The 12,641-nt window shown below is 45.2% G+C and overlaps 1 protein-coding gene across 1 annotated transcript in view; it reads left to right on the top strand.

The window, feature by feature from the left end:
* Positions 1–131: 131 nt before the first annotated feature.
* KIAA1211L (KIAA1211-like ortholog) overlaps positions 132–12,641 on the top strand; it is a 99,753-nt gene continuing 87,243 nt past the window's right edge. Inside the window, exon 1 of the mRNA XM_004686007.2 lies at positions 132–162. The gene's annotated coding sequence lies outside the window, so the exon portion shown is untranslated. The remainder of the gene's footprint in view (positions 163–12,641) is intronic.

Raw genomic sequence — 12,641 nt, 5'->3', positions numbered from 1 at the left:
GCGCTTCCGCGCGCGCGCCAAAGCGGTTTGGGGCGCGAGCCGCTGGGCGCGCACCCGGGGAGGGGGCAGCCCTCGTCGCCGCGCCCCCTCGGAAGCTGCCCTTCCTGAGCGTCTCTCCAGTCCGGGCCACGCTCTGGTGTCAGGTACCGGGCATGGTTTGAGGTAGGTTGGCCGCAAGGCGCGCGTGGGCGGAAGACCAGTGGTGGGGGGAGGGGGTGACCGCGGGGGAGGGGGAGATCGCGGAGGACGGGGCCCGAGTCACGACTGCTCGGGTGGGCCGGCTGTGAGGGCAGTGGGGGCAGCGCCCGCGCGGCCGGGTGCCCCTCGGGCCGGGGAGGGGGCGCCGTGCTTGCAGCCGCCTCTTTGGGTAGCGTCCAGCCCCGGGGATTCAGAGGAACCAGACGCACTCCTGCAAGTGTCCAAAGTTTGCTCACTTTGCTGGACTTAACTTTGAATGGTGAGGCATAGTTAGCGATTTAATGCATTTACAAAAAAAACAGGAGGGGAGACGGTTTGCTGGGTTTAAATGTTTAGTGTGTGAAGTGTTGGGTCTGCTATTTCTGAAGGCCATTGCGGGAGAAAATGAACATCTTCTTTACGGTTTCAGGTCATTGTTTAGGGAGTTTCGGGTGTTTCTTCCAAACCACCCGTAAGGAACTTTGGCTTTGATCCAGTTCATATTCACATTTTTAATCACAAGTATTGCTTGAACAAGCGCTTTACAGGACACTAATATGAGGTTAACAAGTGATTAGAGTGGAAATGCTCAGATAGGCTAACTGGCCTTTGAAAGGCAAATAAGAGGGAATGCCCCAGGTGCGCTGTACAGGCCCACAGCTGCATCCTGTCACTGCTGAACGCTAAATGTTGAGCCAGGAAATCCATCAAATGAGAGACAAGAAATTGATTCCTAATTTAGGGCCCTCTCCACACTTTCCCTGGCTGATACCTTAAGGTAACCTGCTCCCCTATTGATGGGGGGAGGGGAGATTTTTTATATCACACCTCTACATGATTATGGAATAGAATCCATTTAGTTCTCTCTAGAGCTTCTTCCCCCCAGCATCTCTGTTACTTCAGGAGCCCCTTGAGGCTGTAACATTGTGAGGATGAAGGCAGAGACAGTGCGGTGCCAGGCAGTGATGTCTGGGGTCTTTGGACCCAGGTGGGTAAGGGTTGAGCTGGGCTGGTTTTCTTGCTCTGCGGGAGTGCTGTGCTGAGCCATATTCCAGCCCGAGGTACTATTAATCCTGCCTTTATTTAAAAATGATGTTGTATACAATGTGTGCTCTTGTATTTGTTTTGAGGCTTTAAAAGACTGCATTAAAACATTTATGTTAGGGAAATTTGGGGGATCCTCTTTAAAGGTTGTGCCTGAGTCAACACCTCACTTGCTTTTGCTCTGTGAGTCAAGTTCTTTGATCTAAACATCAATTTATAAAACAAACAAAAATGGATGCTGCACAGCTAATGCACAGCACCTGATTGCTGTGTAGGTCCAGGCACTGGGGAACACACCAAAAGGTGACTGTCCTAATCATATTGCCACCTAGCTTGGTCATCTTGACCTAGTCACCTAGTCTTGCTGAGCCTGTTTGCCAGCAAGATGGGAGACCGGCTCATCAGGGTGCCACGAGAGAAGGCAGACCCTTCTGGAGGTAAGTTTTCTTTGATGGCTTGGTGAGCCTAGACTTGACCTGGCAAGATTGTACCCGCTTGCTTTTCCTCTGAAGGCTAGTGTTGTGCCTTGTCATCCACAGACACTCATAAATCTTGCCTGTGTGGCACAAGGACATGTTTGAATCAGAGTAGAGGAGCATCCTGCTCTGGGCTTCTTGTAGAGAGGTGAAGTATGTCAATGACATGTTGTGGTGGGCAGAAATTTTCATAAATGAGTTTAATTTTGCTATTTCAAATAAACGGGGATAGTTTTTCTTTTAATATATTTCTTTTAGTGTATTTTGTCCGCATGGCTTTTTGGAGTCTAGAATAACTGATACACTCTAGTTAGTTTAAAACATTATTCCCTTGAGAGTCAGTCTCTTCGACTCTCAGGTCACCTGAGGTTGGGGGGCCCTTCTTGATACAGGTGGAATCTGGGTGCCACAAAAAGGTTGCCATCACATCAGGGTGTGGGGGAGAGTGACTTCTTGCTGGTCATCTGGTCCTTTTGCTGTCCTCTGATGAGCTTCCCACCACTACACTGAGCCTCCTACTCCTGCCTTTAGCTTGTGTCACTGGAGTGAGCCACAGCTGGGGACCTGGGTCCACATCTGGCTGGAAGTCCCCACACTCCGAGGTCTCTCCTAGGTTCCTACTAGCACTTGAGAACCCACCCAGTTTGTGCAGGACTGTGCTCACCACTGTTTTTACCGCCCTAAGCTGGTGTTCCCAGCAGGAAGCAGGGTACAAACTCCTCGCACTTCCACATCCCCCTTAACATTTCAGTGTTTTTCTTCCCTCACCACTCCTTCTCCTCTAGATGCAAAAGTGCAAAACACAAGGGACTTGGTCTCTCCAGTTTCCTTTCTTCACAGCACCACCAGAGCTGTTTTTCCTTTGGTAGTGGGGAGGATTTGTCTCAGGACATATTTTTCAGTCCTCTGTACATTGTGGCTTAGAGTCAGGCTTGGGGCTCAAACTTCTTTGCTTGACTCTTGAGTTGTAAAGGGAACTTTAATAGCTTCTATTAAACCCCCATCCCTGGAGAAACCAGATACATCCTGGTGAAATGGGAAGGAGGCAGGGAGGAACATGCTGAGAAATTAGATATAGAATTCCTTTTTTCCCCCCATTTCCATCTTTTTGGACAGACTGATATGGATTATTCACCAAATGTCTTACCACTTGGAAAAGCTGGGACATGCTGGAGATATCAGTCAGGGGCTGAGAGGATATAGAGGAAAGAGCAACTTTGAGATGTTGGGCTAAGGAGAGGTGGTGGGGACAGGGAGAAAGAAAATGGCTTTTTACCTGTACTTGTCTAAGCCCAGCCTTATAGTTTCTTGTGGAATAATATGTTTGAAATGATTATCTCTATGCTGTTTCTTCTTCATCATCAAAACGATCCCATGTGTGTTTGGCATTTACTTAAAGGAAGAGGAGAAATATAGAAAAATCCTTGTCCTGTCTGCTTCTTGGGGATGCTAATGACTTATTTGGAGAATAAGATTAATCCTTATAAAGCCTAAAGTTGTACATCCAGGCCCTGGATTTTGTTCACATTCAGTGGGTGGAAGGTAAAGTGGTCAGGGAAGGCTTCTTGAAGGAGATGAAAGAAAAATTCCCACTAGAAGAGCCCTTGAATGCAGAGAGACAGAAAGACTGCCCAAGAATGTGGTCCTGATGTCATGCTTTTCTCTGATTGTCTACAGGAAACCCTGTACCTACTATCACCTGTAGCTAGGACAACAGGCAAGATCACTGCTGTAAATTCCTTGTGTTTTTTCCCAGACTGAAAGGAAATTAGGACTTCTCATCTAATGCTGTTATTCCTAGATGCCTGCATCTGGAAAATCATTTCAGAAATTCTCTGTATCACCTTTAAATTCTATAGCTTATCTTCCTGAGCTCAGTGGCTGCCATCTGAGTGCTTGGTGAGTTAGCGGTGAATTGGTAAGAAGTGATGGGACAGACATTGCCATGCAACCGGGGGCCTCCCTTACTGGCTCCAGCCACTTTGTGCAGATACTTGTGCTGTTCCCATGCAGATTCTTGGTAAGGCCCCTCAAGTAATTTCTTATGATTAAGGTATTTGTGAAAAAGACTATAAAAGGTCCTCTTGAAAGGTAAGGAGTAGAAAGTTGTTTATTTGCTTAAGCCTCCTGTTTATTTGCCGAAGCCTCTTCCTGTTCCTGGGGCTTGGGGTTTGCTTTCTATGTATGAAGTTTGAGAACTTCCAGAATATTTGTCCTCACCTCTGAATCCATGCAGCAATCACTCCACCAAATTCTCTTCTGTCACCAAATTCTCTTGTCCACAGAAGTATCAGCTCTGTGTGTGTGTGTGTGTGTACACGTCAGTAGAGGTACTCTATCAGCAGGGAAGATAGTTCATAAATTATTTGTATCTCTATTGTCTCTTTTAGAAGTGAAAGGTAAATTTACTGTAATTCCCAATAAAGGCCACCTAATACAATACCCTAAAGCAATAAAGGACCCTTATGTATTTGAGATCTGATGATTTTTAAGGAAAATAAATGAACTTGTCATACAGAGTGCTCCTGAGCAGAGTTAATGGTAGCTATTTTGTAGGAAATGACCTTGATGCATTTTAAAACATATAAGGTGCAGCAAAGGGAAAGGGACAGGAAGGTAACACAGGTGAGGGGACCAGGTAGCCAGCACCCCAGGCCTGGTTACACAGCTTTCATGAATTTTGTCTTTCTCTGCTATGCCAGTTTTCTCTACTGATAGGTGGTCACAAGGACCAGAGCTGAATTAATGATAGTGGGGCTGTGAATGGGAGGTCTCTTGGGCCAATGACACACACACACATGCACACATACCCCACACACCACGCACACACAGAGTTCTACTGGAGATATCTAGGGACAGTGCTCCCCGGCCCCATCTTGCTTGCCAGCTTGATCAGCAGCCATGGATTAGAGGACAAGAATGGGCGCAGGGATGAGTAATTGAATTACGACACATACTACATTTCTTTTGTATCTTTAGTTTCATGCACATGAATGTATCATGAGTACTTAGTACCTATTCAGCATTTATTGTGTCATGAGTATTTATTGCCTAGATGTCTTGGGTATAGTTATCACTTTATGAATATTATTAAGTATCTCTTTGTCCTGCCATACCTTTGTAAGTTTAATATACACGTGTTCTACCTAATTAAAATATTTTTATACTTACACAGTCATCCCTCTCATTTTCTTACTTTTCTTCAGAACTGAATTTTTTTTTTTTTTGGAAGCTATTGTCCCATCAAGATAACTGAGTGGAAGTGCTTTGCAGCCTTTGGGATTGTGTAGGTCTGTGGAGGCTTAGCACCTTGCTCATATCCACCTCAGGTTCATGGACAGACCCTGAACTGATTGCTTCAGGACCAGTTTCTGCTCTTTGTACCTCAGGAAGGATGCGTAGTCACATTGTAGATGCTGCTTCGAGTCCTGTGCAAGTTGATTGAAATGCTTAGCTCATTTTAATCTGGTTGCAGCTTTGTGCCCAGGCATAATATCTGCACCTGGAGGGTACAGGGGTGGGGCCACTCTTTGTCCTACATCACAGGCTCAGACTCAGGTCCTCTGAGTTCTCTTCATTGCTCTTCAGCTAACAGATAAAATGCAGTGACCTGCTCTGGAGTATCATCTCCACTATGCAACTGCTGTCCCAGCCTGGGTTTAATACCTCACTCCTAGTCCTGCGATTCCATCATCTTGCTTTATACTTCAGTTATTCATGCCTCACTCCTCCCTTTGCCACAGAGTGATACCAAGAACTTTTTTTATGGATCCTTTCTGCGTGAAAGATTTGTGACTTTGAAGCTGCAGTGGTAACTCTGCTACTGGGAGAAGTTGGAGGCTAGGGTTGTCAGTGGGTTAGACCCACCTACTCTATGTCTGAATCACACGGCCACACCACCCCACCTGGTGATTCATACTATGTGAACTGGGATAATTTCCACAGGAACAGAACTGGCCATGAGTTTTTGCACGGTTGCTGGGTGTCAGCTGCATGTTGTCCTGGAAGTGAGATCTTCAAATCATCATGCATTAGTGTTTGCTGTGTATTCTCTGATTGGAAGGATTTGAAGATTTGAGTCATCCATTTTCTGAGCCCTGGCCACTGCCATGTTGTCTTTTCATGTCCTTTGTGAACAGAGATGGATGGGTCTTTTGAAATGAGATATTCTGATAAGCAGAGCTTATCTGGTACTATATTCTAGAATTGAAATGACTGGCTGTATTTCATGAGTTCTGGGGCAACTTAGGGGGATCTTTAGGTAGGGGAGGAACCGCTATAGGCAAGACTCAGCCAGACCATCAAGTAGGAAAGGCCCAGAAGGTAGCAAGCTTGGCATGGAACAGGCCCCAACTGTCTGGGGTTCTGACCAGACTTGTGATTTGGCTCATTGCAGTTGGGCTGCTCTCTGGCTGCTCCCAAGTATGGCACAAGGCCAGGCGCTGCTGTAACAGACAGTTTCTACCATCCAACAAACCTGGGGGCAGAACATGAGCATCTTGATAACAGTCAGAGGCATATCCTTCCAAGCCTTTTGCCTGTACTGCACCAAATACGCATATATCAATGGATGCAGAAAAATAGGATTTTAAAAGATGTAATGTCTGTGTTTTGTAGGCTGCCTTTTCAGAATCAGTAGTAAGTGCGGAGTTTCTTTTCCACGCTATTAGATTTTCTTCCTTAGCATCAGTTCTTGTGGTTGTGAAGAATTTACCCTATGGGTAGGTCCTAGCCTATCCCAGACTTCAGTTTGATGGTCATTCCCTTAGGTCATTTGCAACCTTTCACCATTTAGTAACAGCATGACCATGGATGTCCTTCTTGGTGCTCTTTATCTCATTTGTCTGATTGGTTCCTTCAAAGGACTCTTATGGTGCTTTGGTGGGAAGACTGTGGTGACCACACCTGAGTGGATAAAACCAATGTTATGAAAAAAAAAATAAGGATCTAAAATAAGGGTACATCATTAATAACAATTTAGAAGAGGGTAATGAGTCTTGAATAGATTTCCTGTGCATATACAGGCCTTTCATCTGTCCTGTCTAAAGTAAGATTTTTCACACCAAGGCTTTTTGTTTTTGTCCTAGGAGATTAACTGCACTTGTTTGGTAGCATCTTAAGCATCTATTCAGAAGTTTCTCTAGTGTAAGTAGAACAGGATTTAATGCAGGACGTTCAGGGCCCACAAATTGTCAGGAGCTTAGTCCTTGTTCCCACCTACAGGAGGAACCCTGGAGCAACACAGCAGAGCTGACCTCTGGGAGCTGCTGCCTCCCGACATTCTCCCTGCCCCATAGAGAGACCCCTGCTGCTGGTATCCACCTGTGGTGCTCTGGACAAGGCTCTGGAACCTCCGCTACCAAGCATGGGAAAATCTGAACTACTGTGGACGTGCCTGTTATCAAAGATACACAACAGCCTGGTTGGAAAAGAGGCTGGGAGAAGAGTCTTTAGTTTTCTAGTCTCAACCAGGCAGAGAACAAGTCAAACAGAAACAGAATGAACAGCATCTCAGCCTTTCTCTCTTTTTACATTGGGTGCCTTTTGTGTTATAGTTAATGCACGCAGAGGAAATTCACAGAATGTAGCCATGGGGATGATGGGCTGGTCCCTGTCTCATGGAATGAACTGTTTATACACAACTGAGAAGCCAAGTCACATTTCACAGGGATACTTTCATTTCATTCCCCTTTCTTTTGCTCTGTGTCACAAACCCAGTACCCCCTTTCTGCTCTCTGAGAAATCAGAACAGAAGCATCCCCAGACTGAGCTTCAAATAGGTGAAACCACATACTAAGAGTTCCTGCAGGCTTACCTGTACACAGACCAAGTATTTGAACATCAGCTCCCCAGAAACCTGCCTCAATGGGAAGGACATGGGATTTGAGCAGAACATCTGGTTATTTCTCTCCATGTTGAAACTCTCAGCTCTCTTTGCCCCTTCTTGCTGGTGTGTCAATGTTGAACAGCCCTGTTACCAGGCGTAGGTAGGAAGCTGGAGTTAATATGCTATTATGGTAATAGCCCCCCTCTTTTTTTCCCATAAGTCCTAATTGATCAGTATTCAATGCATGAAGCATGTTTCTCTTTGCCTCTTCGAATAGGCTTTTGTGTATAATTACTGTGAATTCAGGTGTTTGTATAGTTCCAGCCTACCCCTCTGAGGGAATTACTGTATTTTTGTTCAAGAAAAGCATTGCTTAAGAAGCATTCTGTGTCTTTAGAAAGTCTGTGTCTTTAGAAAACCATACTCCATGGGGGGGGGGTAGCAGTTTTAGAGACATGCTGTTGACCCTCAACCCTTCCTTCACCCCTCAAAGTATAAGTTACCCTTCAGAGAAACTGTTTAAAACAGCCTAATACTCTGCACTTAGAGCTCTGAGGCCAATGACAAGGTGGGGAAGGAAGGAGGAGCCCAGCCCCTGTAGCCCAGGGTGGAGGAGGTAGCCTTTGGGACTCACTCCTAGAGGGCTCAGCAGACCCTGCTTTTAGCAAGACCTATCAAACAAATCCATATCTTATACAAAGAAGAATGGAACAGTGATGTGATATACCACAAATGACTCGCCTTAGGTTTCTGTAGCACCTTCTTTCTAGGAATTAAAAGTAGGCCTTGGTTTATATGTAACAGCTGTTTTCCTTTCTTTAATTTTGGGAGGTATATGCACTGATTGTATATTACAAAGTAAACTGTAATAATTATTTTACCAGCAACAGCTGTTTTTCTTTCAATTCTTCTAAGCGCATAAAATGAGACTGAATTTTTTGTGTGTAGCATGTGAACAAACACTGGATAATCCAGGCTGCCTGTTGCATAATCCCACCCCCACAACCAACCTCGTGCTTTAAAGTAATTAAGTGTGAGTAGGAAGACTCTTCCTAGCTCAGAGTCGATTATGTCTGAGCTGATGCCTGTTATTTCCCACCTGTTGAATTCCACACATGATTTTGGATATGTTACCTTCATCATCTCATTTGTTACTTTTGATCATCCTGGACATTTTATAAATAAGGGCACCAAGGCCCAGAGAAGTGAAAGTGTCCTGATCGGGACCCCTCAGTTAGTGAGCAGTAGGATCATGAACCTAGCCTGTCTTCCATTTGTCTTAGACGATCCCCCTTGAATACAGCCTGCTTTTCTGAGTGTGCATCTCAGGCACTGACCCTCTGCTCACATACATGTTGTTTTGTCATTGTAGTTACTAGTAGTTAACATGCCAGGGTGCGGCCACAATGGCTTTGCTCCTCACTGAATCATCCTCATTTTACAGACTGGCAGACTGAGGCACACAGAAATTATGGGCCTTACCTAAATTGTCAGCACACAGTGGACCAGGGTAATAACTGGGGAGTGGCCTTTTAACTCTCCCAGCGTTTCACTTAATGGAAATGAACTCTTTTGGCAAGTTCCTCCCAGGGTGTTCCAGGGGCAAGGAGTCACATCCTGGTAGGCCCCTTGATGTTTGTGTGACCTTGGGCTTAGCCTTGGGCTCACCTTCCTTCTGCTCATTCTGGGAGGTTGAGATCCGCCTCCAGGGTGATTGGGAGAAGCCATAGACAATAATTTATGTGGAAATGGCAGCTGTGTTGTAACTGTTGTGCAAGAGGGAATTGGAAATGATGTATTTTTGAATTTTTGCCTAGAAGAACTAGATATATGGTTAGGTGTATGTGTGTGTGTGGGGAAGTGTGTAAGAGGATTCACCAGAGACAGAATGGGGGAGCAGAACATACGGATTTTCAGACATACACTGCTGAGGGGAGCATCAGGTGAGACAGGAGAGGTCTGCTGCACCATGTGGGTCAGTTCCCTGGCCAGGGATCAAACTCAGGCTGTGGTGGTGATAGCTTTGAGACTTAATCCCCAGGCCACCAGGGAGGCCCTGGAAATGACATTCTGTTATAATTGAGCCTTAGTTATTCCCTTGTCCCCTCCTCTTTTTTCTTTATGAAATCTTCCCTAGTTAAAATAAGGCCTTGTGACTGGGAACTCTGGGACAAGACCTAACACCCCGCCCCCCATTTGCCAGTCTGTGGCCTCTCAGTTCCTCATCTGCAGAATGATGGTGGTACTGTGGACTAGCTGGGGTACTTGTGCCTGTAAGGTGGAGAGCCCAAAGTGAGAACATTAGAAGACCTGGTGTTGAGTACTGTCACACCTGGTGTAGGAGTAAAAAGTCAAAGACTGACATCGGAATGAAAACCGAAGGGGTGCAGTGGGGAGCATGGGTGATGAGGAAAACACCATGTGCTCAGCATGTGCTGTATTCCAGGCACTTCCAGGCCCTTCAGGAATCTATCAGCCTACTGATTCTTGGAGTTATCTTTAAAACTAGAAAAGTTTATCCCTCTTTTTTTTTTAAAGATTTATTTATTTGTGCATACAGAACTGGGGTACAGGCCAGAGGCTCAGGGGTGGTGAGAGGCTTCACCAGAGACAGAGTGGGGAGCAGAACAGGCAGATCGACAAAGTACACTGCTGAGGGGAGCAGCGGGCGGGTCAGGAGAGGTCTGGCTCGCCATGTGGTCTCCTCCGGGGCAGGCGGCAGGCGGGAATCGAACTCATGCGGAAGTGGCTTCAGATTCTCAGTGCTGTGCTTTAACCCGCTGCGCCACCAGGGAGGGCCAGTTTATCCCTCTTTTAAGGTGAAAAAGCTGAAGCTCATGGAGATGGAAGTGACTTGCTTGTCCCCACCCAGGAGACTAAGTAGGGCAGAGGGGGAGGTAGTCACCTGCAGCTCCCAGGGAGTGGGAGGAGGTCCAGAGCTAACAACCTGCTCCACTTGCCCACTGGATCAGTGGTCAGATGGACGAGGATGGCTATGGCCTGAATCTTTTTGTTCCATGGGACCATCCTACATGAATTGTTCAGCATGTGTTAGGATGATTAGCTGAAGGAGCAGATACTTCCCAGACATCATCTGTTCTTGTTTCTCCTCAGATCCCCAATAAATACTTCTGTTGTAATGTCGTGTTGATATTAAAACGGCTCTTTGCTCTTTTGATGATTGGACATATACTCTTGCATACAAAAGTTGTAGTTTGAGCTTTCCATTGTCAATCAAGCTGAATTTTCATCTGCGTTCTCTTCGGGACTCAATTTCTAGAATGGCATGCCACGGCATTGGTTTTCTGAAAGGTTGTCAGTATCTGTCAATGACAAAAATATATGTAAATGAAAAGACACTGAACTTTGAAGCTACTTTAAATGTAGATGTGCATACATTTTACTAATCACATCCACACATTTTGAGAAGAGTAATTTGTACATGTATATGACATAATGTTGGTTCCATTTACAGATAATGTTTGCATCTGAGATTCACATGAAAAAAACCAAGAATTAATATTTGTAGTCTCTCTAAAAAAAAGGGAGTGTTTTATTTCTCTCTCCTGGGTACTTTGCTTGCAATTTCAGTAAGTTCCACCAGGGAGTTTGCTTGACTTCATGATACCTCTGTAGTGGATAAGGCTCTACCTTAGGTAGAGTATATAGTTCTTAGGCAAAGTATATAGTTCTTTATTTCTGAATGTTTTTAGACAAAAGCATTTTATTTAAAAAATGCAAATTTATAAAATAGAATAAATACTCTAAGAGAGTCAACCAAGCATGAAGCCAAGTTAAAAAGATACAGCAGGCTAAATAACAACAAAATTCCCATAATTAATTATGGCTTAGTTTTTTCTAATCCTGGCTTTAACTTTTTTCTAGCTCCCAGGCACTAAAAACAATCCAAAGCATCTGCCACTGTACTACTTCCAAAGGGTTTGAAGTGTCATAAGCCAGAGAGCTTTAGCATTAGAAATACACAGGTTGTCTTACCATTTAGGAACTGTGAGGAGCCCTAGGCCCTCTCTCCTGCCTGTATGTGCCTCAGAGTAGAGTAACTGAAGCAGGAATGACACAGGGCAGGAAGGGACCACTAGTGATTTCACTTGTAATGCACAGGTACAGATTAGTGCTGGAGGGAAAGTAAGGGCCAAGCCTGTTCAGGGAAGACAGAGAGGCCTTGAGCTTGGAGGCTTAGGACCAACTGCTTGGTTGCTTAGGCTTAGGCATCACTGAGAGATAGATGCTTGGAAGTTTTAGTACCTTAGCTAATCCATAAAAGGTTAGATTTCTCAAATATGGAGTATTTTTCTCCCAGCCTAGAAATGAGACTTACACCTCTGAATATTTCCTCACCTATCAATTGGGACAAGAATTTGTACAGATAATATACATCTTCCTAGCCTTGTGCCTGGCATCTAAATATTGTTAGAGGTTCGTTCTTTCTTTGCATCTCTACCTTGTCTCATTCAGGAAGGCCTAGGAGATGGAAGTGGGCTTACCTGAGCTCTATTTGGCTTAGTTTCAGCATCTCTGGTAGCTTCCCCAACCTTACCCACAAGACATACCCAGGAGACCTGGGTGAGACCATGATTTGTGTTTAATAAGCATTGCAAGTGAAGTTACTCTGTGGCTGCGGGATTGGGGACCTTGGCCTTCACCTAAGCTTGTCTGAATTGTGGTTGGGGCAGATTTGATTTCCAAGACTGGCGCCTACCTTCTCAAGGGGAAGAAGGGAGGGACCTGAGAGGTTGTCTGGGGTGATTCCAAGAGTGCAGGACTGGCCTGGCCTGTACTCTATTCACTCTGAAGAGGTACAAATACTCCTTTGTCCTCAGCTCCCTGGCCTCCCTGCCTTCCTGGAGTACTTCTTCCTTTTGGCTCAGGGAGTGAGTAGGTATGAGAGACTTCTCCACACCCAGGGTGCCTGTTTCCAGTTTCCTTCATCCTGTTTGCCAGTTAATTTGTTGTAGCCATGTACACAGTGTATGATTTAAGGCAGGGTGGCATAGATGTGGTCTGGGCTTTCACAGTGCCGCAGATGTGTGAATAACTCATTTTCTAAAGTAGACAAACATAGGGCCTCTCTGCAGGTTGCATATCTAGTGGGGATT

This window comes from Condylura cristata, unplaced genomic scaffold, assembly GCF_000260355.1.
Source record: "Condylura cristata isolate star-nosed mole 26May11 unplaced genomic scaffold, ConCri1.0 scaffold00020, whole genome shotgun sequence".
Lineage (NCBI taxonomy): Eukaryota > Metazoa > Chordata > Mammalia > Eulipotyphla > Talpidae > Condylura > Condylura cristata.
Note: the sequence above shows the minus strand (reverse complement) of the source record. Positions and strands in the feature narration are given on the sequence as shown.